The sequence below is a fragment of the Schistocerca piceifrons genome, chromosome 3 (assembly GCF_021461385.2).
Source record: "Schistocerca piceifrons isolate TAMUIC-IGC-003096 chromosome 3, iqSchPice1.1, whole genome shotgun sequence".
NCBI classification, from domain to species: domain Eukaryota; kingdom Metazoa; phylum Arthropoda; class Insecta; order Orthoptera; family Acrididae; genus Schistocerca; species Schistocerca piceifrons.
In genome coordinates, this window is record NC_060140.1 from 143181283 (window position 1) to 143206457 (window position 25175).

The 25175-nt window shown below is 41.5% G+C and overlaps 1 protein-coding gene and 1 non-coding gene across 6 annotated transcripts in view; both read right to left on the bottom strand.

Moving 5' to 3' along the window:
* The window catches only part of LOC124788181, an 816659-nt gene that overhangs the window by 781841 nt on the left and 9643 nt on the right, over window positions 1–25175 (bottom strand). The window lies entirely within an intron of this gene.
* Trnas-cga lies at window positions 4915–4989 on the bottom strand. The gene has a single exon. It is a non-coding gene; the product is annotated as a tRNA-Ser (tRNA).

Here is a 25175-nt window from a genome sequence, read left to right on the forward strand (position 1 = left end):
TTGTCAACGAATTCGTTCTTCAGTTCAACAAAGTCTAAAGTGGATTTGGAATATCTGTTAGAGTTACAAACCCAGGAATAGGAATGTACTCTCCATAGATTTTTTTGGCTTCGTCGGTAAATTGCAAATGGTCTTCTGTCCACAGGAGAGAAGACTATGCACGACAGTAATGTGACAGGGAGACTGTCCATTTTGAGTGCCCTAGACAGAATAGTAATCACTGTTCTGAAACATTTTCGTTAATGTGATTACGATGACATTGTAACTGTACTGACTAAAGAGTTTGAGAAATGTAAAGCTTATTTGTTTTATGAGGATCCCTTCGCATTCTCGTCTAATTCTGCCAGTCCTTGTCTTATCTTTGCATGTGACGTTTAGCAAGAATAAACTGTTCTGCAACTAAGGAGTTGCCAGCACGCAAGTAAAAACGATAAATATAGCAGAAATGAAAGGACAGTAACTAACAGCAAAGAGGCTGGAGGTGTAACTTTCGAGTTTGAACTCGACCCCACTTATTTGCCATGTCTTTCTCCCTCCTATCTCTATCAATCTTTTCCTCCCCCTCACACTGTCCATTTGCCCCCTCTCCTCTTTCCTGTCATCTCCATCCATCACCTCCTCCCTCTCTCTGGCCTTTCCTCCTCCATCCTCTTTCTTCCCATTTCCTCCACCCCACTCTCTCGATCCATCTCCTCTCCTCCCTCTCTCTTCCCTCCTCCTCCTCCCTCTCTCTCTGTCCACATGTTCTGCCCTCTCTCATTGTCCATCTCCTCATCCGCATCTCTCTATCCATTTCCCTCAATCCAGCACCTCCTTCTCCCTGTCTCTGTCCCATCTCTTCCTTCACCCTCTGGCAGTGTCTTTCTGCCACCTCTCTCTGTCAATCTCCTCCTCCTCTATTTGTCCATGTCTTTCTCCCTCCTCTTTCGTCCAACTCATGCTCCCCCTTCACTTCCTAGTCCCCTGTCACTGTACAGCTTCCCACTCCATCCATCTCCTCTCCCTCCACTCTCTGTCCATCACTTCCTCCTCCCTCTCTCTCTCTCTCGATCCACCTCTTCTGCCCTCTGTCCATCTCATCCTGCTCTCTCTGCCTGTCTCCTCATCTCCCTCTCTCAGTCCATCACCTCCTCCTCCTTCCTCACTGCCTTCTATGTGACACTGTTTTCACGTCCTCCCCCAAGAAAATGGGAGTTGATTCATAACACCACAGTACTTTATAAACAATAAATTCTATGTGTCCTATGTTCAGCTGAATCAATTCATTGATCAAGTAGTTTAAGAGAAGAAATGGAATGTGCACACAAATATGCATGTGTCTTAGTATTTTTATAATGTACTAGGTTCATAGCCCAGATACGACCCCATATGAATACGTCACATATATTGCAATCTCTTGTTTCCCCCTCGCTCTTTGTTTTTCTTCCTCCTCTCACTTGATGACCCTATCCTCCTCTCCCCCCTCACCTTCACCTCCTCTCCCCTGGCTCTGCAACCTCTTCCTACACCCATCTCCGCTTCTCTGTCCCCTCTCCCCCACTCCCTGTATATCTCCTCCTACCTCTATCCATCCCCTCCTTCCCTCTGTCTGCCATATCCCCCTCCTCTGTCTGCCCATTTCATCCTCCTCCTCCTCTGTCCATCTTCTCCTTCTCTGGCTCCCTGGCCATCTCCTTCTTCCCTTTCTCTCAGTCCACCTGCTCCTTCCCCTTTCTCTGTGTGCATCTCCTGCATCATTCGATTTTCAGAACAGCCCCCACATCAATGGAAGATGTTTCTTACCTCGACAGTACTTTTTTCCAGACACTAAGTGGTATGTGTATCAATTTTGGGTCAAACTAATCTAGTGATTTATGAGGAAGTGTGAAGCATGCACACATACGTGCATTATGCAATGTAGTAGCTATTTACTGCAGCTTTGCCCACATATGCGTATGTAATGTATGCTGCACACATCTCTTCTTCTTCCTTCTCTCTGTCCATCTCCACCTCCTCCTCTCTCTGTCTTCCCAACCCCTCTCCCTGCCCCCTCTTCATCTCCTCCTCGCCCCTCTCTCTGACCATTTGCTCCTCCCCCACTCTCTGCCCATCTCATCCTGTGCCCTCTTTCTGTCCATTCCACCTCCCCTCTCTCTATCTCCTCCTTTTCCTTCTTTCTATCTCTCTCCCCCATTCTCACTGTGCATCTCATCCAAACTTCTGTACCAATCCTTTTCACCCTCAACCATGTGGGAGCTAGGCAGTTCTTGCCTCACAGTGCTTCTTTCCAGACAATACGTGTCATGTGTGCCAAGTTTGATGGAAATCGATTATGAGCTTAACCATCTCGACCCAAAAAATAAAATTAATAAATAAAAAAATAAAATGTAAGTGTCGGTCCCAAGAAAAATTCAGTACAACGAAAAACCAGCCAAATTTGCAAAGTTTTCGTTGTACTGATTAACAGAAGTTGCTGACCTATAATTATTCCAGCATGCAGAAAGTTCGTTTCCAAAAAAAAAAAAATTGTACTAAACCACCAGAAAATAGAGAGCGAATAATTCAGCTTCTTGGGAAATACAGCTTCTTCACAAACGAGGAAGACTTATTGAAAAAATTGATATTTATTGAAACATATAAAGAACATTGAACAAAAAGGTGAGCAAAGAAGGCCCAGTAAGTTCTACATAACAATGGTAATGCCATTTACACTTAATACCAATGAGACTTGCAACAATAACAGCTGGAAATGAACGAAGAAGACAAGTTTCACAAATGAGGGTTTTAAAAAAAATGGTTATAGACTATCTAGTACGGTAAGGAATACAACAATCAGACAAGAAATAGGTCCTAAGACCATAAATGAGTAGTTCAAGGAGAACATATCTAAACAGAGAAATCATGTCACAAGGATGAATAAAATTAGAATGCCTAAATTAATAATGAATGATCGAGGAATTCGGAAGAGATGATTATGTAGATCAAGAAAGAGGTGGAGACATCAAACAGAATATAACTACAAACAATAGAGCACTGAACAAGAAGATGTAACTAGCAAATGCCTAACGCTTTAAGAAATAAAAAGATATTTGTGAGTGAGTAATGGACGAACCTAAACAAAGAGTTTGGAAGAAAGCCAAAGGAAAGTATTTGTTGCATTCCATGGCGTGATTTTAAAGGTTAAGTGGCGCTTATCTAGCAGCAGTATCGGTCATGGTACGGATTTTACGGACGAGGATTTAACCCTCGCAATACCAAGCCATTTTCAGTAACATGTATTATCAAGCTAGGGGGTCTTTGCGCCCACCATAAAAAATTTAAAAAATAAGTAAAATTCATTAACTGTTTTTGAATTACATTAGTTACATACTTTTGAAAGATCTGTTGATGCATAATCAGGATCCAGAACCTGAATGCTTCTTTTAAAACTGTTTTCAAAAACGCATTTTATATCTTTGACTTACTTTGTCATTTAATTTTACTAAGTCCAATTATATTGAGAAAAGTCAGTAGCAAAAGTCGCTATAGTGCTATTGAAACACGCTATATTATTATATCATCATCATCATCATCATCATCATCACTTAAGACTGATTACGCCTTTCAGCGTTCAGTCTGGAGCATAGTCCCCCTTATAAAATACCTATATTATAATTTAAAAATATTTCAGAAACTTGAGATAATATACTAACAGCTTACGTACATAACATTGCTTTGTGAGAAGAATTATTCTCCACTTACTACAGAATATCCTTCACACTTCGAATATACAATAGCTTTTTTGCTGTGTTTACCACATGTGGATCTCTTACAATTGTTGCAGATTATTGTTGTTTTGTTCACTTTGTTGTACTTTTCTGTTTTTGAACGCCTTTCACTAACACGCAAATGTCCACATCCTTGCACGCAACACATTCCTCTTCAGGTTCACTCACTACATCATCAATTTCATCAAACTGAATTTGAGAATCTGTAGATTCTTCCAAAATCTGTGATATCTCTCTGTCAGTTAGTGACTGTCGATACATTTTCAATCACAGTTTTATCTAACAATGAATTAAGTGCCACTGAATAGGAAACAATAAAGAACCAAAGGAAAAGGAATCACTGTTGAGACCACTATTGCTGTCTATCCAGAGAAATACACTGTCCATGTGTTCCAAGGTCATGTGATGCTATTATTTGTGGAGTAAGATGACCATTGTGAGAAGTCGCATCTACTACCAAAGGGGGGGGGGAGGGGGGGAGACTTTATGACCACCTCTCTTAAACTGAAATTTTCTGATTAAGCTTAAACGAAAAAGGTAAAACAATCATACAATCTGGACGAAGACTTCATTAAAGACAGTAAAATTTTAAAAAATAAAGTACCTGGGTAGATTTCAATATTTTCAAAAGGTGAGCATAGAGTACCTCTCCGCCCTCTCCTTGGCATTGGCGCCTTCAAATTAGACAATGTGAAATCCTCACAGAGGATGCCTTATGCATGTTTCCACTGTCGTATTTTGGAATCTAACACCACTCTAGTAAATTTCTGTATTAATATTCAAAGAGGAAAAGAAATTCCGAAAAATCTCCAAAAGTTCTTGACAGACTCTGCTCAAATTTTTACATGATACTCTCAATAAACATTACCCAGACATAGTGTGTATTATTAACCTATATAATATAAATTAAGGGGAAACGTTAACAAAAATTTTGAAAAATTCTTGATCGATCTACTTTAAATTTTTCAGACGGATATACACAGTACATTTTTTTAAACAACATGGTATAGGTTATCGGTTAAAAGTGGATGCAAGAAAGAAAATACCGTTGTGTGCCGCCCTGTGAAAATGTGTTGTTTTGTTTTCTTCCTCACAGTCGGTTTTAACTACGACAGCACAGCATTTAAACAATTACACAAACTGAAACTTCCTGGCAGATTAACACGGTGTGCCGGACCGAGATTCGAACTCGGGACCTTTGCCTTTCGCGGGCAAGTGCTCTACCAACTGAGCTACCCAAGCACGACTCAGGCCCCGTCCTCACAGCTTTAATTCCGCCAGGTCCCGAGTTCGAGTCTCGGTCCGGCACACCGCTTTAATCTGCCTGGAAGTTTCATATCAGCGCACACCCCGCTGTAGAGTGAAAATATCATTCTAGAAACGTCCCACAGGCTGTGGCTAAGCCATGTCTCCGCAATATCCTTTCTTCCAGGAGTGCTAGTTCTGCAAGGTTCGCAGGAGAGCTTCTGTGAAGTTTGGAAGGTAGGAGACGAGGTACTGGCGGAATTAAAGCTGTGAGGACGGGGCGTGAGTCGTGCTTGGGTAGCTCAGTTGGTAGAGCACTTGCACGCGAAAGGCAAAGGTCCCGAGTTCGAGTCTCGGTCCGGCACACCGTTTTATCTGCCAGGAAGTTTCATATCAGCGCACACTCCGCTGTAGAGTGAAAATTTCACTCTAATTAGACAAACTTTTCGGATGTCATTTATTGATGCCCTTTCATGAATTGGTAGCTCAGACACCACTTCATACTCTTGCTACACAGTATTCAAAAAAAGAAAGATGTTATATATCCTGAAGTTTTGTAACTGAATTGTGTACTTTTTAAAAAACATAAAAACAATAAAAACCAAGAACGAAAGAAAGGAGTCTGTCTTAGTCATATTCTTTATGATGTATTTCATATATAAAAATATATCTCAGTCTGGAGACGAGTGTGGAGAAGAACTACAAGGCCTGCTGAAAAGTAATGCCTCTGAATTTCTTATGTGAAAACTTTTAAAGCTTTTTAAATAAAATTAATTTTAATAACATTATACAGCCTTATCTTTCATGGCTACATACTTATTTCTCAACATAGTCACAGAGGCGACAAACACATTTCTTCCAACGAGAGACTAGTTTCTCGATACCGTCACTGTAGAAAGTTTGACTTTGTTGACGGAGCCGTATAGCGTCTCCATTTAAAAAAAAAAAAGTAAATGTGAAAGTAACTGGTGCAGGGATTAACTCAAATAAAAACAATATCCGATTTTGTGGTTTGTGAATATATGAAATGAGTAAAAACGTTCTTTAACGAATATATAAATGTGTCCTGATACGCAGACACGGTTTAGATAGACAACTGTGTAATCTCCGAAAAAGGCAATGTGTAATTTCGCTTGTCTTCATTAGGAGAGCAATACAAAACACTTCTTTTCTGGACTGAAAACAATACAGTTGTATTTACGCTGATCGGATATAAAGGTCTGTAATAATTGCATTAATATGAACACATATGTTAAATGAGTTGTTTGTACACTCCTGGATTGAAATAAGAACACCGTGAATTCATTGTCCCAGGAAGGGGAAACTTTATTGACACATTCCTGGGGCCAGATACATCACATGATCACACTGACAGAACCACAGGCACATAGACACAGGCAACAGAGCATGCACAATGTCGGCACTAGTACAGTGTGTATCCACCTTTCGCAGCAATGCAGGCTGCTATTCTCCCATGGAGACGATCGTAGAGATGCTGGATGTAGTCCTGTGGAACGGCTTGCCATGCCATTTCCACCTGGCGCCTCAGTTGGACCAGCGTTCGTGCTGGACGTGCAGACCGCGTGAGACGACGCTTCATCCAGTCCCAAACATGCTCAATGGGGGACAGATCCGGAGATCTTGCTGGCCAGGGTAGTTGACTTACACCTTCTAGAGCACGTTGGGTGGCACGGGATACATGCGGACGTGCATTGTCCTGTTGGAACAGCAAGTTCCCTTGCCGGTCTAGGAATGGCAGAACGATGGGTTCGATGACGGTTTGGATGTACCGTGCACTATTCAGTGTCCCCTCGACGATCACCAGTGGTGTACGGCCAGTGTAGGAGATCGCTCCCCACACCATGATGCCGGGTGTTGGCGCTGTGTGCCTCGGTCGTATGCAGTCCTGATTGTGGCGCTCACCTGCACGGCGCCAAACACGCATACGACCACCATTGGCACCAAGGCAGAAGCGACTCTCATCGCTGAAGACGACACGTCTCCATTCGTCCCTCCATTCACGCCTGTCGCGACACCACTGGAGGCGGGCTGCACGATGTTGGGGCGTGAGCGGAAGACGGCCTAACGGTGTGCGGGACCGTAGCCCAGCTTCATGGAGACGGTTGCGAATGGTCCTCGCCGATACCCCAGGAGCAACAGTGTCCCTAATTTGCTGGGAAGTGGCGGTGCGGTCCCCTACGGCACTGCGTAGGATCCTACGGTCTTGGCGTGCATCCGTGCGTCGCTGCGGTCCGGTCCCAGGTCGACGGGCACGTGCACCTTCCGCCGACCACTGGCGACAACATCGATGTACTGTGGAGACCTCACGCTCCACGTGTTGAGCAATTCGGCGGTACGTCCACCCGGCCTCCCGCATGCCCACTATACGCCCTCGCTCAAAGTCCGTCAACTGCACATACGGTTCACGTCCACGCTGTCGCGGCATGCTACCAGTGTTGAAGACTGCGATGGAGCTTCGTATGCCACGGCAAACTGGCTGACACTGACGGCGGCGGTGCACAAATGCTGCGCAGCTAGCGCCATTCGACGGCCAACACCGCGGTTCCTGGTGTGTCCGCTGTGCCGTGCGTGTGATCATTGCTTGTACAGCCCTCTCGCAGCGTCCGGAGCAAGTATGGTGGGTCTGACACACCGGTGTCAATGTGTTCTTTTTTCCATTTCCAGGAGTGTATATTTAAGCACCTCCTCCATGTCAAATAAACGAGCATAGGAAAATATCAGAAATAATTACGGTCAATGTTAACACCGTCGCTGGTGCTGTTGAGGAGCTAACAACACGACGCCAATACGCGCTCAGCATTCGGGAGGACGACGGTTCAATCCCGCGTCCGGCCATCCTGATTTAGGTTTTCCGTGATTTCCCTAAATCGCTTCAGGCCAATGCCGGGATGGTTCCCTTCAAAGGACACGGCCGACTTCCTTCCCTAATCCGATGAGAGCGATGACCTCACTGTCTGGTCTCCTTCCTCAAACAACCCAACCCAATACGCGCTCAGTTCGAACTTTCTTATGTGTAACGCAGAACCTTCAGCCACTGAGATAAAGAGACAGTAAATCTGATTTGAATAATAATTTTGTAGAAAACTGAAATAATATTCCACCGGCGGTTCGCATCGAAGTACATATACCACCTAACAGATTTGGCCTGTACTCAATCAAGTTTACGAGCAATCTGAATTCAGTCCGACTCTCAGTAAATCTTAATCAAAGAAATAACAATCAAACAACGTCCAAAAAATATTTAAAAGAAATAATCATTTTTATTTTTTCATATAACGACTGAATAGCGCAAAACCCAACATAAAAAACGTGTCGGGCTAACGCCGCGAGAGACATTATAGTTGTCGTCCAAAGAGCATGGGGCATGATTAAATACATATAGTAAATACTATAATTTATATACGCATATGTGCTAATTTGTATTTATGTGCCAATGTACAGTTTTTTATACATGCAACTGATGAAATCTGTATTAGCACGAAATACCAAAGGAGAGAAAACCAATATTAGGAAAAAATCCCTGTGATGAAAAATAATTAAACTGGAATAAACCTGAAACTTCCTGGCAGATTAAAACTGTATGCTGGACCGAAGCTCGAACTCGGGACCTGGACCCCGAGTTCGAGTCTCGGTCTGGCACACAGTTTTAATCTGCCAGAAAATCTCATATCAGCGCACACTCCGCTGCAGATTGAAAATCTCATTCTGAAATAAAGCTATAATATCAAAATAACAAGCACGTTGTATAAAACGGTAATGACAGCGCTGTGTGTACCCTTATTTTCGTGTTTTTTGTGAGGGATAGTACATTAGATTACTCATAGTGTGTATCAAAGTTTAATGAATGTTTTGTGAATTTTAACTAGTATATGTGCATTCCAACTTGTGATTGCTGATTGAGTCTTTCCACGGTAAATTATATTTCTGTATAATGATAAACATGGTGATTTAAATTTGTTAACTGGGAAGCTAGGATTAGAAAGAGAAATGGATTTCGAAACTAGTCTTGCATGGAATCACAAGGTAATGTCTATGATATACGCAATAAGGAGGGTGCTCCAGCTAATACAGTGATGGAGGCAGATGGTATGGCCAATGTAGAGACAGTTTCCGAAAATGTTATGCGGAGAACGGTAGAATTAGAGCACTGTAGCACGTACTTCAAAGAATACTGAGCTACAGCAGGCAATGTAAAAACTGTACCCATCTGTTTAGCTTTACTGGACCTATTTGCAGAATTTTTAAGAGTGCTAGAAGAACGAGATAGAGAGCGAAATAGACAGTTAGAACTTAAGCTAGCAGAACGTGATAAGAAACAGGCAGAACGTGATATGAAACAGACAGAACAGAAGCTAACTGAGTGTGATAAAGAATTAGTTGTACAACTAACAGCTACATTAGAAAAAATAGAGCCCTAATTTTGAAAATGAAGGAAGCATGTAAGTATATACCAGATTTGGTAAATAAGTTAACAACCGAAGTACAAACCTTGCAATCAACACATACGATCATGAAAGATGATGTGCAAACATCAATAAAACGTGTTATACAATCACAAGCAGAGCATAAAGAACTGATTGATCAGCACTTGGCTGTGCAATCGAAAGGGTGGAAGATGATTTTAATAGATGAACATAAACAAAAATGCTGAAATAGAAGAACGTGTTCGTTCAGAAATTAAAACTGTGCTCCAGCATGTTAGCACATAAGCAACTTCTGGCAGTAGTGAAAAAACAGAACTGTGAAAGACTAACAAAGACAAACAAAAGAGAAGCTCAACTCTGAAATACCACAATGGCAACATAATATTACAAGGTACTCTCAGATCTAGAAAAGGAAATGACTGGTACAAAAAGTATTGATAACCAACATGTAGCAATAACAAATATGTTTGGAAAGGTACACAGCTTTCCCACTACATATGAATTCACCTATGAGAGCAATACGGGGATTACAGCCCAGTTCCTCCAGTGTCTAGCATTGTGGTGAAAGAAATTTGAATTAAACATAGGCAATTCTAGATGTTTACCATGGATAAACATACAGTCCACATGATGAAATTTGTAAAAGGATTGCCTAGAGCATGGAAAGAGAAGCAAAAGTAAAATTTGTTGTATCTCACATCCAAGGTGATTCAGCTTTGTGATCAAGAGAGATTGCTAAGAACTATTATATGTGTGTGAACAAAACTTTCAGATCGAGTTCTGTTGAATGATTTTGATGTTAATATCCACTTGAGAAACAATACAATTAAGCTGTAGGTACTAGTATATAAACAGTTCTTTTTGCAACAGCTTACCAAATTACTGGAATATGCTTCATACAAATCAGGAGATTTAGAGGATCACCTATGACAGTTTGAAATCCTGCTAAATTTTGTTTTACATGATGTTCTCTGTCATGTATATTGTGAAGACATTTCGTTCATTTTATGTGCATATTGTAAGAAGAAGTTATGCTTTAAGAATTTATTTACATAATATCATTATTGTAATGATTTTGTATATAATAATGGGTTATTTATTATTTTCAATTACCAAAATGAACATTCGTGAAACACTCAACTAAAAAAAATGTAAAACATAAAATAACAACTTAAAATGTAAAACAAATATAAGAGCATAAGTAGCTAGACTAATTATGAATGTTTAGATATTTTAATTAGAGATGTCAAAAATACTCTGACAGCACATTGTGGACAGTGTATTTTCAAAGAATGCTATTTCAGATAGCAGCTTTATTGCACATGGATGTATGTAGCTTGAAAGCTTCTTTAATTTATGTTGTAACAAAAGTTTTCTATTTTTCAAAATTAATTAATGGCTGTGGGGTATTTTTCAAACTTTCTAATTATTACAAAATTCGGTTTTACAGTTTGCAAGAACATTGGCTACATATCAACTTTTATGTGAGAAACATTTTTTATATATCATCGTTTCAAAGATATTTCCTACAAACCTAGTATACAAAATCACATTTTGGGGTGTTTTACCCCTTAAAATTGAAATTTCGCACAAATAAAAATAATACATATTGCATTATTTTGCCCTCTCTATGCAACTGAAAAGTTTCATCAAGATAGTTTATTGACACTTGGGAATGTTCTGCTGCTAAATTTAATATTAATGACACATTCTTAAAATAAATATGAATATTTAGAACATTAACAAACTATGGAAGTATTATTTCTTCATTTTACATCAAATATAAGTGAAAGAAAGCCAGTTATGGAAACAAATAAAAGGTGATCACCTATGTATACCTAGTACTTACGATGCACCATGAGTCATCTCATTTACTATCAGAACTAGAGATAGATGATCGATTAGAAAGAAGTTAAAACTTTACAAGTATGTCATCCCTTCACACTCTGTTTGTGAAATTTGAAGCCGTTTTGAGAGATGGGAACCAGTGCTCATGATCTGATGAACAGCATGCACTGCAGTCCTACGAAAATTTTCTGATGTAAAGAAAGATATTTTATTTTAAACGTAAGTATAATAAAAAGAGATTATTGTAAACTCAGGCCAGAGTCCGAATACAAGTCCAAGATTTGATATGGAATGCTACATATATAAAGAAGATTTGTATGTACTGACATTGAAAACCTCAGAACATATGTGAGGATGAAACTAATTTAATGTAAAAAGAACTTTATCATTTGCAAAGTGCAGACATGAACTTTAAATAAAGTGCGTTAATAAAATGGAAGGTGAAATCCATTTGTGCCAACAGTGGCTGTTAATGGACAGCGATTTGTGACAAGATATGTACGATATTAAACATTGACCAGTACAGTTCACAGACTGTGGTGAGACATCAATACAAGCTCGAGAAAAACGATCACAAAAGGTTAGTGAAGATTTTTAGAGATCGTAGCTAGTTACCCATTCGATCATGCGTCTATATATGCACGAAGTGACACAGAGAGATGTGTGTACAAGTTAAATGTGAAGACAGAGATGCTATAGGCAAAACCCGCGTGTCTTTTTTTTTCTTTACTTGGACGTGACCTGCTGCGTAACAACAATGCAAAAAATGTGCGAACGATTGAAAACATACAGCGCGTGATCGCAGAAAGAATAGTTATGGGATAGATTGTAGTATGCGGTTAGTCAGCTGTAGCGGAACACTGAAGAGGGTGACTACAGAGTGACGAAGCTGTATGAGAACAAATCAAAATAGTGATCGAACAAATCTGTGACGAACTGTTCAAGCAGTGTCAGAGTTACCACAAAAAAAAAAAAAAAACATGACATGGACTGAGAAAAGTTACGAATTGACGCGAAAGTTAAAGAACGCATAATGGCAGAAACTCTCTCTGCAATTAACAATAATAGTTAACCATGAATGTGTAATTTCATTCCACAGCCATAACATCTGTCATTAACAAAATTATTGCTATGTAAATATTATTTCACGTTCACATCCGCATGAGTTGTCGTGTCAAACAGAACATCGTCGCGCATGAGGACCTCTGGATGACTTCGAGTGGCAGAATTTCAGCCAAACAGGTGCAAGACTGATGGTCCTGACATCGATACCCGACGCTGTGTTCCCGCGAACAACTCGAAAGACAGATTCCAGACGGAGTATCTCAACCTCTTCGCGATGCCACCCAACCATCGGCAGACAGTGGTAAGAAATTGTTACCTAGCCTCAATAAAATTGTTTGCAATAAACTTTGCGAAAATCACGAACTGAAATTTTTCCGTATATGATCAAAGATCAGTCATTCATTGACGATGAAAAGCTATCATTGTACATGTAACTTCAGCAATATTTTCAAAAATTTACTATTCATGTATCAACCAACATCTGTAAATACTTTATTTATCGATGTAATACAGTTTAAAATCTGAACTCTGTATAATTATCAAAGATAAAATTGAATCTCAAAAAAACAAACATTGGCAGAAATGTGTTTTTATTAAAAGAAATACTTGAAAGATTTTCGCAAATGATAAGAAAATGCTAAAGTTAATGTAATTACGATTTTGTAATTGAAATGTAAAAATGCGAAAGTCAGATAGTATAGTCTGTTTGCTCTATCCTGGTTTTGCCTTAGGTTAACTATTACCTAGCTCAAATGAGAGAGCATAGATAAAGTAATTTCTTTCGAAGAAGTGAATAACAACAGAAGCAGATACTTAATAGTTGCGTTAAAATGAAGAAATGTTGCATATAAAAGTAGCCTCCCATGCAGACAAAATGCCATACAACATTGATGTAAAAAGCGAGAAATGTATGTCTATTTTGTTTAATGGTTACATGTTTATGAACACTAATATGTGAATGAATATATTAAAACTGGAACTACGATGAAAAAGGATATAAATCGAAGTAAAATGAATACGCTACTAGTGGAATGCTAGTCGCAAGTATTAGCAAAACAAAAATATGCTCCTAACATTCCAGCGTATCCATTATCTAAAAAAAATAGGTGTGAAAGATATGGTGCAGTTGATAACTAAAATAAAAACAATATGCGATTTCGTGGTGTGCGAATATATGAAATGAGTAAAAACGTTCTTTAGTAAAAATGTAAATGTGTTTTGATACGCCAACATGGGACAGAAATCTGTGTAACCACTGAAAAAGACAATATGTAATACTTTTTGTCGTGTTCGTTAGAAGAACAGTAGAGAGTACTTTTTCTCTGGACCTCTTTTTGCATTGCTTCGCCTTTATGAAAGTGAAGCCTACGAAGGTATTCTTAAGTTTGGAAACAGATGAATATCGGAAGTGGGCCAGCTGAGGTTAGCAACACCGTTTCCTTCATTACGAGCACAAACAACCCAACATCGCACATTACTGATGCGACGCAATCATCACCCTATATAGCTTTCATTCTTCTATGATTTCAATTGGAGGCACGTTTTCTGCGGTAAGAAAGTGGATTACAGCACTCTCTTTCTCAGACACCGGCATACGTTACACATTGCAATGTCGCACACTACAGTTCGTATCCCTCTAGTGGCGGAGGGTTGCAAATTGCGTCAGCGAAGCAGGAAATCGGACCGGCTGGTATACATCACATGTAGTACCTCAACCGAGAACAGAACAGAATAAAAAAATCGGAGGCATTAGTTTTCAGCACGCCCTCGTATTTCTCGAGTTTAAAATAATAGTTGACCATACAGTTGACATATACGTAACTTGTAGAACAGTTCATGATGGGATGGAGCCTCCACGGCGTACAATCACGATAAACAAACTTCCAAGGAAACGGACTCTACTGCATAATATGCGTTAAACAACCCTTTGAACTGGCTTCGCCAAAAGGGCATCAAATTCGTAGAATGTCAATAGCCTTTTCAGTACCTCGAGTAGTGGTTGTGCTCCGCTCCCTGTTGGACTTCCTCTACGGAGAATGATTTATTAAGCTTGGCCGCCAACATGTCCAGTTGTAATCTACGGACTTTTTATGGACAGACACTGCATGTGACGAAGCCAACCAAACTGCCCTTTCAGTACCAGGAAACAAAGAGAGAGGAAGTCAAATAACATTAATCCGGAAAATCCGATTACAGATTCATGTTGTTGGCGAAATGACGTGTTTATTGGTACCAAGTTCGGACTTACAAACAACGTCAATTAAAAAGGCGTCCTAATTTAAGCGCTTATTTGAAGTACCAAAAACAATTTTCTCTGTCCAACGAGCACCACTGTTATCATGCGTGCATGGCGTAATATCAGACACAGGGGCAAACATTTTTCCAGATTACCGTTTAATTAACATTAATATCACTCACGTCGAATTTTCTTAACGTTGCAGACGTCAGTTTCAAACTTCACCAGAGAGCAAGCCGGTGCATAGGGACACTACCAAAAAATTCAGAATGAGATTTTCACTCTGCAGCGGAGTGTTCGCTGATATGAAACTTCCTAGCAGATTAAAACTGTGTGCCGGACCGAGACTCGAACTCGAGACCTTTGCCTTTCGCGGGCAAGTGCTCTACCAACTGAGCTACCCAAGCACGACTCACGCCCCGTCCTCACAGCTTTACTTCCGCCAGTAACTCACCTCCTACCTTCCAAACTTTACAGGAGCTCTCCTGCGAACCTTGCACTCCTGAAAGAAAGGATATTGCGGAGATATGGCTTAGCCACAGCCTGGGGGATGTTTCCAGAATGAGATTTTCACTCTGCAGCGGAGTGTGCGCTGATATGAAACTTCCTGGCGGATTAAAACTGAAAAGTTTGGAAGGCAGGAAGCGAGGTACTGGCGGAAGTAAAGCTGTGAGGACGGGGCGTGAGTCGTGCTTGGGTAGCTCAGTTGGCAGAGCACTTGTCCGCGAAAGGCAAAGGTCCCGTGTTCGAGTCTCGGTCCGGCACACAGTTTTAATCTGCCAGGAAGTTTCACTACCGGTAATTGTCCACGCGTTCAAAAATCTGGTGCCGAAACGTCCTGTAACCCAAATAACAATAGGCCGAGTCGCATTGCCGGTCTGGCGCCATAGGAACAGTTAGCACCCCCCCGCCCTTGCTATGTTGACTACAAGCACCGTTTCGCGTACCGATGTGTGGCGCCCAACATAATAAAAGCACGGAGAACCCATCTCCGGGCGTCTCAGTGGAATGCAACCGCTTGAAGATGTTAGACGCGTCCATTCGTGAGTAGCTGGAACGTGGAAACTAACACGGCTGTCTGTCCATCACCAGTTAAGCAGCAGCGTGAGTGGACCAAATAGCTGTCGAGTAGCGTGTCGGGTGGTCGAGAGCTTACTGGAACGATGGTAGCTGTTCCCGTGCAGCCACGGCATCGCTCGCATTCAGCAGCGCGAGTCTGTCGGCAGTAAAGCAGTAAGCTTAAACGCGTCTCTGTTTCTTCTACCGTATCTCCATTCCCATTTCTTGCATTTCCCATTTTCGAGGTTCAGTTCTAGCCATTAGCTCTAGCTCTGTAGGTACTGGTTTTCGATTTCATTGTCTTTATTGAAGTCCTTGGTGTGTTTGTCACGTGTAATACTTGGCCTAGAGCAGAAAGGCATGGCACCATATCTTTTGCAACTGTTGTTGTTGTTGTTGTTGTGGTCTTCAGTCCTGAGACAGGTTTGATGCAGCTCTCCATCCTACTCTATCCTGTGCAAGCTTTTTCATCTCCCAGTACCTACTGCTACCTACATCCTTCTGAATCTGCTTAGTGTATTCATCTCTTGGTCTCCCTCTACGATTTTTACCCTCCACGCTGCCCTCCAATACTAAATTGGTGATCCCTTGATGCCTCAGAACATGTCCTACCAACCGATCCCTTCTTCTGGTCAAGTTCTGCCACAAACTTCTCTTCTCCCCAATCCTATTCAATACTTCCTCATTAGTTATGTGATCTACCCATCTAATCTTCAGCATTCTTCTGTAGCACCACATTTCGAAAGCTTCTATTCTCTTCTTGTCCAAACTATTTATCGTCCATGTTTCACTTCCATACATGGCTACACTCCATACGAATACTTTCAGAAATGACTTCCTGACACTTAAATCTATACTCGATGTTAACAAATTTCTCTTCTTCAGAAACGCTTTCCTTGCCATTGCCAGCCTACGTTTTATATCCTCTCTACTTCGACCATCATCAGTTATTTTGCTCCCCAAATAGCAAAACTCCTTTACTACTTTAAGTGTCTCATTTCCTAATCTAATTCCCTCAGCATCACCCGACTTAATTAGACTACATTCCATTATCCTTGTTTTGCTTTTGTTGATGTTCATCTTATATCCTCCTTTCAAGACACTGTCCATTCCATTCAACTGCTCTTCCAAGTCCTTTGCTGTCTCTGACAGAATTACAATGTCATCGGCGAACCTCAAAGTTTTTATTTCTTCTCCATGAATTTTAATACCTACTCCGAATTTTTCTTTTGTTTCCTTTACTGCTTGCTCAATATACAGATTGAATAACTTTTGCAACTGTGAGTGGAGAAATGAAACAGTGTGACAGAGCTACCTCAATTTACGTTCCTTTTGCTGTACAGTCGAGGTGTTGATCAAGACGTCCATACTCAATGCCCCCAATCGTTTAATCGTTTCTTATGGCTGTCTGTATATTAAGTATGAAAGTGATACACGAAGTCTGACTTTGTTATTTTCCGAGGGTGGCACAAAATTTTTTTAGAAAATCAAACAAGATTACACGTTTCTCATGCCGGGACATCTAAAACTGTTGGTATTCTTCATCAATGATAAACTCCGCTACAGCTGTAAAAATTATTTATTTATAAAAAGGAAAACACAACCCCGTTTCAGGATCTGTGTCCCATCTTCAGGTACATCAGTAAAATTATAAATCAATAATAACACCATTTCAGCCGGCCGGTGTGGCCGAGCGGTTCTAGGTGCTTCAGTCTGGAACCGCGCCACCGCTACGGTCGCGGGTTCAAATCCTGCCTCGGGCGTGGATGTGTGTGACGTCCTTAGGTTAGTTAGATTTAAGTAGTTCTAAGTTCTAGGGGTTGGTTGGTTGGTTGGTTTTGGGGGAAGGAGACCAGACAGCGAGGTCATCGGTCTCATCGGATTAGGGAAGGACGGGGAAGGAAGTCGGCCGTGCCCTTTGAAAGGAACCATCCCGGCATTTGCCTGGAGCGATTTAGGGAAATCACGGAAAACCTAAATCAGGATGGCCGGACGCGGGATTGAACCGTCGTCCTCCCGAATGCGAGTCCAGTGTCTAATAAGTTCTAGGGGACAGATGACCTCAGATGTTAAGTCCCATAGTGCTCAGAGCTATTTGAACCAATAACACCATTTCACGTTATAAACATAAGAAAACCTAAACAGAAATAACAAAAATTCTTCGAAATGTCACACATGCCTGCAGGTACACTATGTAATCTCCTTTTTTATACGTTTCAGACTTCGAAAGACAGCCTGTCTGTCTTCATGCGGATCCACGTGTGGCATTGCCATAAGCCCGGAGGGTTGTAAGTTTTACACACACATCAAAAAAAGTTTTGCATCACCCCAGTTTCCAGAATTCCAGAAGACAGACGTTGACTGTGGATGTTGTATCACAGACACTGTTCCTTTGACTGTTCAAAGATGTCACTAAACCCGCCAAAAGATGTAAACGACTATGCATGAGCAAAAAAATGGTTCAAATGGCTCTGAGCACTATGGGACTTAACATCTATGGTCATCAGTCCCCTAGAACTTAGAACTACTTAAACCTAACTAACCTAAGGACATCACACAACACCCAGCCATCACGAGGCAGAGAAAATCCCTGATCCCGCCGGGAATCGAACCCGGGAACCCGGGCGTGGGAAGCGAGGACGCTACCGCACGACCACGAGATGCGGGCTATGCATGAGCAGTACCTATTAGACGGAGGGGGTCCGACAGCCGATCAGTTCCAGTCATCCCACCAGTAAGGAGGTACACGACTCGTGTTGTCTGCAGTTCAACCATACCTAGACGGTTCAATACCGCGGTTCGATCGCGTCCGCATTGTTACTTTGTGCCAGGAAGGGCTCTCACCAAGGGAACTGTCCAGGCGTCTCGGAGGGAACCAAAGCAATGTTGTTCGGACATGGAGGAGATACAGAGACACAGGAACAGTCGATGACATGCCTCGCTCAGTCCGCCCAAGGGCTACTACTGCAGTGGATGACCGCTTCCCACGGATTATGGCTCGGAGGAACCCTGACAGCAACGACACCATGTTGAATAATGTTTTTCGTGCAGGCAAAGGATGTCGTGTTACGACTCAAACTGTGCGCAATAGACTGCATGATCTTCAACTTCACACCTGACGTCCATGGCGAGGTCCATCTCTGCAACCGCGACACCACGCAGTGCGGTCCAGGTGGGCCCATCGACATGCCGAATGGACCGCTCAAGATTGGCATCACGTTCTGTTCACTGATGAGTGTCGCATATGCCTTCAACAAGACAATCGTCGGAGACGTGTTTGGAGGCAACCTGGTCAGACTGAACGCCTTAGACACACTGTCCAGCGAGTGCAGCAAGGTGGCGGTTCCCTGCTGTTTTGGGGTGGCATTATGCAGGGCCGACGTACGCCGATGGTGGTCATGGAAGGCGCCGTAGCGGCTGTACGTTACGTGAATGCCATCCTCCGACCGGTAGTGGAACCATATCTGGAGCATATCGTCTTCATGGACGACAATTCGCGCCCGCATCTTGTGATTCCTTCAGGATAACGGCATCGCTGAACTAGATTGGCCAGCATGTCCTCCAGACATGAACCCTATCGAACGTGCCTGGGATAGATTGAAAAGGGCTTTTTATGGACGACGTGACCCACCAACCACTCTGAGGGATCTAAGCCGAATCGCCGTTGAGGAGTGGGGCAATGTGGATCAACAGTGCCTTCATCAACTTGTGGATAGTATGCCGCGACGAATACAGGCATGCATCAGTGCAAGAGGACGTGCTGCTGTGTGTCAGAGGTACAGGTGTGTACAGCAATCTGGACCACCACCTCTGAAGGTCTCGCTGTATGGTGGTACAACATGCAATCTGTGGTTTTCATGAGCAATAAAAAGGGCGTAAATGATGTTTATGTTGATCTCTATTCCAATTTTCTGTACAGGTTCAAGAACTCTCGGAACCCAAGGGATGCAAAATTTTTTTTGATGTGTGTGATAGGGATTTAAGAAGTCGGATCGTTAATTATATTTGATTCAACGGTGGTTTCCGCTCTTTTAACTGAGGATCTTTGTCATTTTACGTCGATCCTCATCTGCCGGAGGATTTCTAGCAGGACTAGGATTTAAGAGGATATCCTGTTTGATGTGATGGACCAGGGATGCACTATTTTAATCTCAGTTATAATTTATGAACTCACATTTTAACGTACGTACACGGGTTTTGCTAAGAATTTCTGCTGGTTCTGTTTAACTTTTCTTGTATTAACATTATGTACAGGTGATCGTATTGACTTATAGTTTTGCAGATAGACCGGATGATGGCACACAAGTCCTGAAACCAGAATGTGCTTTCCTTTTTAGAAATAAATATTTTTTACAACTGTAGCTGATTTTAGCACTGATGACAAACAAGATTAGCTTTAAGAAATGACTATACGCACTTTGTTTTTAATTTTTGGAAAAAATGGAAATCACAGGGTGCTAGGTCAGTACTGTATGTTGACCCACCCATGCTGCTGAACTTTACAGCATTCAGAATCTCAGTTGTTCGGTTTGCTGTACACGACGTTGCGCTGAGTTCTCAGTGCTAAAAGGCAAGCAACACTTCGAGAAATAACTGTAGAAATCAATACGGGACGTACGAAGAAATCACCCTTAAGAATAGCGCGGCGAAATTTGGGGTCAATGTGCTATGGCAGCAGACGATCGGCGCATCCAACGCAGCGCCTCTGCTGGGCTCGTGACCATGTCGGTTGGACCCTAGACGACTGGGAAACCGTGGCCTGGTCAGATGCGTAACGACTTCAGTTGGTAAGAGACACAGACCCCAGACCCAATCTGTCAACAAGGTACTGTGCAAGCTGATGGTGACTCCAAAAAGGTGTGGGACGTATTTACATTGAATGTACTGGGTCCTCTGGCCGATCATTGGCTGGAAACGATAATTTTCGGCTACCTGGAGACCATTTTCAGGCATTAATGGACTTCATGTTTCCAAACAACATCTATGGATGACAATGTGCCACGTCACAGAGCCACAATTGCTCGCGATTGGTTTGAAGAACATTCTGGACAATTAGACTGAATGATCTGGCCACCCAGACCGCCCGACGTGAATCCCAACGAACATTTATGGGGCACAGTCGAGAGGTCAGGTCGTAGACAGATTGGCTCAGTATTCCTGCAGGTGACTTCGAAAGTCTTGTTGACTCCATGCCGCGTTGAGTTGCCGCATTACTCCAGTGTAAAGAGGTCCGACTCGTTATTATTAGGTATCCCACGTCTTTTGTCCCCTCGTTGTATACAGGGTGTTCGCAAATTCTCGCTACAGATTCATAGGACATGTAAAGGAGAGTGTGTACGTAATACTTTGAACAGAAAACCACGTCCGGAAATGCATCGTTGGAAAAAATCTTTTCTAGGTAGGTAATAATAGGACAGTGTTGCGCAGGGTGCTTGGCTGATGTCATTTGACGTCTTTCCTACCTCTCTCATCTGGTTCGAGCCTCATTCACTTGTCTGTGAGTGTTAGAGGCGGCATGGAGTGTTAGGGTAGTATGGATGTAGTTGCTGGTCATCCACAACGTACCAGACGATGCTGGGAGCTACATCCATTGCATGCACAGTTGCTCGTGTTCTCGTTGACGGGTTCTCCTCAACATGATGCAACATGGTCTCTTCCAATTCGGGTGTGCAGCGTCTCCTTGGAGCACCACAGGCGCGCCTGCTGAAGGTGAAGGTACCCCATTCTCGAAGCCGTTGCGTAATTATGGCGAAACGTGTTTGCGATGGATTCGGATTGTGTTCATAACTATACTGATAAAGGCGAGGAGAGGCTATTCCGTTACCGTGAACTTCGCCATACAGAAGGATCATGTTCTTTGAATTTTGCAAACGTGTACTCATCCATGTTGTTCTAACGCTCACAGACACATAAGGAGCCTCGAACCTGGTCAGAGAACTAGGATAGACGTCAAATGACCTCAGCTGATCAGACGTAACGACTCCCACCACGACTGCTATGTTGCAAACCTGCGTAGCAAACATGTTTTCAAACAGCTGTGCCGGACACGGGTTCCTATTCAGTATACTGTATTATATACACACTCCTCACTACAAGTTCTAGAAGTTTTTAACGGAAATTTCCGAACACACTGTATAAAAGGAAATGTTTTGGCAGACTGACTGATTTATCATAGCCCAGTCCAAACCGCCGATACTAGAATCCTGTATTTAGAAGGGGGTGGTGATTTTATATTGTAGACATCGTGTAAAACGGGATTTTTCGGTTTCACCCCTAATGCGATGAAGCACAGAATGAAAGGGTTTTTTTTGTTTTTTTTAATATATCACTATTAAGGCAATTTGTAAGCTACAACAACGAAAACTGGCATTTAGTTTTTCGGTCAGAAACGAAGAAATGCAGATTTCAGCGTTTTTAGAAATTTGGACCATATGGGGGTGAAATAGTGGGTGAAATTTTTTTGAACACAAATCGTTGTTAAAGAACCACTACATTTGTGAAAACTGGTATTTGACCTCTCAGTTCGAGATCAAAAAATGCGTATTTCACTGTTTTCGAAACTGAACCCTTAAGCGGATGAAATAGTTGGTGAGTGGGTTTTTTTTAATTACCCATTATTAAAAGAGCTACTAAAGCACTTTTAAAGCTGCGCCTATGAAAGCTGGTATTTGACTTCTCGGTTCAAAGTATCATATCATAAGAATATCATTGTTTTTGGAAATTCAGTCTCGAAGGGGGTGAAACAGGGGACGAAAGGTTATACGGAAATATTTAATTGTGAATGAATTTTTTAAGTTAAATGTATGAAAATTTATTCGGCTCTTCAGTTAGTAATAAACAAAACACAATTTTCGATGTTTTTGGCAAATCAACCGCTAAGGGGGTGAAATAGAGTATGAAAATTTTTATGAAATTATGTTGTGATATTAAAATATAGAGGGTACTGATCTTATACTGTAAGCATCGTCTAAGAAGAAATTTTTCGAAATTTAACCCCTGCAGTGGGGAAGCAGGGAAAGAAAGACTTTTTCCAAAAAAGTCGCTATTAAAGTAATTTTGAAGCTAGGGATATGAAAACTGGCATTTGGTTTCTCTCAGAAATAGATAAACATGTTTCAACACTTTTGGAAATTCAACCCCCAAGCAGGTGAAATATTGCGTAAGAAGGGATTTTTTAAAAATAAATCATTATTAAAGTACTACTAAAGCATTTTCAAAGCTACATCTATGGAAACCGGCGTTTGACTCTTTGTTTAGAAGTTTAAAAAAGTGTTTCAGTGTACTTGGAAACTCAGCCTCGACGAAATATGGATGAAAATTTTTATGAAAATATTTTGTTATATTAAAACATTTTTAAAGCTACCTTATTAAAACTCGTATTGATTTCAAAAGAAATATGTGTTGGGTATGAAAGTTTCTAGGGAAATATCACCACAAGAAATCAAAAGGCAGAATTAACAAAGGCCTCCGACTCCAGCTGCGAGAATCACGTTTTGGTCAGAAGTGCATTGGGAAAATACCATGCTTCTATTGCCTCAATTGGCGTAGAAAGTTTAGACTATGTTGCAATCTGTGAAAAACATAAAAATTCAAAAACCAAAAAACAATCTTTGCAGACCATACAGTCTACGCGACGGAAGCAGTGGGCACTAAGCTAGTAAGAACATAAAATAAACTTCTTTTAACTAACAAAGTCAGCTCTATTGCAGGAGAAAAATATGTATGTTTCAGCCTCTATTTGCTACGTAGGGGAAAATACACAACGGATAAGACAGACAGACTCTATGTAATCCTTTATAACGGTTGTCTGATGCGTCTGCATGTATGTATTTCCGCTAGCAAATAAACGTCGGTGCTCTGAAACGTCCTTTCTCCAGCAATTTACCAAGCAAAATTGACAAAGAGTATCGTTATGAAGTCTGATTTCGCCATTAATAAACTTAATCATTGATACTTCCTTAATTCTGATACTTCAGTTTGATTGTATCGTGGATGGTAAGCATAATCTTATTGTGAGTGTGCGGTACTGGGCTAAGAGGATTGACCTTGTGCTGACGTTTTGTCTAGTGTGAACTCACCGCCATTTCACAGTGCCGTCGCTTGACTTTCGGTTGATGTTTAGTATTAGTCGACCCTAAGCGTGTTGGTCAAAGATCGGTAAATTTTGTATTTCGCCAACTACAACAATGCGGCGACTAAGTGACAAAAGAATGCAAAAGAAAATACTTTTCGCTTCTGTGCTCATACCAGCCTATTACAACAAGGGTCCCAGATTTCTAGAGTAGAACAAGACGGGCTATTTCAAGGCTAGTACAAAAGACGATGACATCAAAAATCTCCTGTGATTCGGACATTGAGAGGCTGATCATAAAATTGATTCTTCTTTATTTCATTTTGTTCTACTCATACATTGCATTGTCGTGCGAAAGAACGCCATGATATGTAGTAGAAATAAATTAGGTACTATAGTAGCCAAACCTTTAAATACGTGTAATTCGTAAAATCGATTGTTGTTAACAATGCAGAAGCTTCTTGAACAGGTCTCTGTATGTCTGTCTTTTTAGCGATGGTTGCGGGACTCGGCTGTTCGACAGAGGATGTCAAATTAAACACCTCTCGGCCGTCAATTTTCAACCTTATTTTATTTGGCAATCAGTTTCAGCGCTTTACTACGCCATCTTCAGGCCGCTGACCGACGTGTAGGAATAATCTACCTCGCTTGTGCTCAAAACAGGGGCCAGCAGTACGGGTATTAGTAGATATTTGCTACTGTGACCACTTCAGCTATCACCTGCCCTCTCGGCAGGTTGTTGTTTTATTTCCCAATATATCGCGATTTCCAAGGTTCCACTCACAAGCGTCACTCCCATAAAACTCGCTGCAGACATGAAACTCGACAGCAGTCAGCTTTGGGTGAAACGAGCTTCTATGAGACCACAGCAACCTGCAGGCACTCGAAGTTCCATGCTCAGAAACCAGAGTTCTGTATCCAGCTAGTATAGAGGTCACTGTGCGGTCCCTGTATTTGCAAGGATGGCTGCTTCCTTGCTTGAAACAAACGGAAGGTTAGTGTCTTGGATCATAGACGGTAAGGACTGCACATGATGAGGCCAACTGCTCGATCAGCTGAGTGGTGAGGGCATCGATTTGCAAGCGACTTCTGGAATATTTAGCAGTTTATTTCTATGTTGACTGAATTATTGTCAGTAAGGGTTGCTTTATTACACTGATGAAATCCTGAGCAGCGATTGGTTGCACATAAAGATATGCAAAAGAAAGTAACATTTCGTTCCACAGGTATAGCTGTTTTAAAAACACAAAAATATTTGAGAATAGTTGTCGAGATTAAGTCAGTCAATTTAAAAGCTGAAACTCAGAACTCGTATCGCTGCCAAACTGACGGGAATGGCCTTTTCATTTATTTGTGTCAAAATATGAAAAATTGAATATTAACTGCAAGGTCGTTCCTTTCTTCTGTTTCCTGTTTGCCTTCATGACTTGTTCTTCTGTAAACTCAGAACTGCTTATATT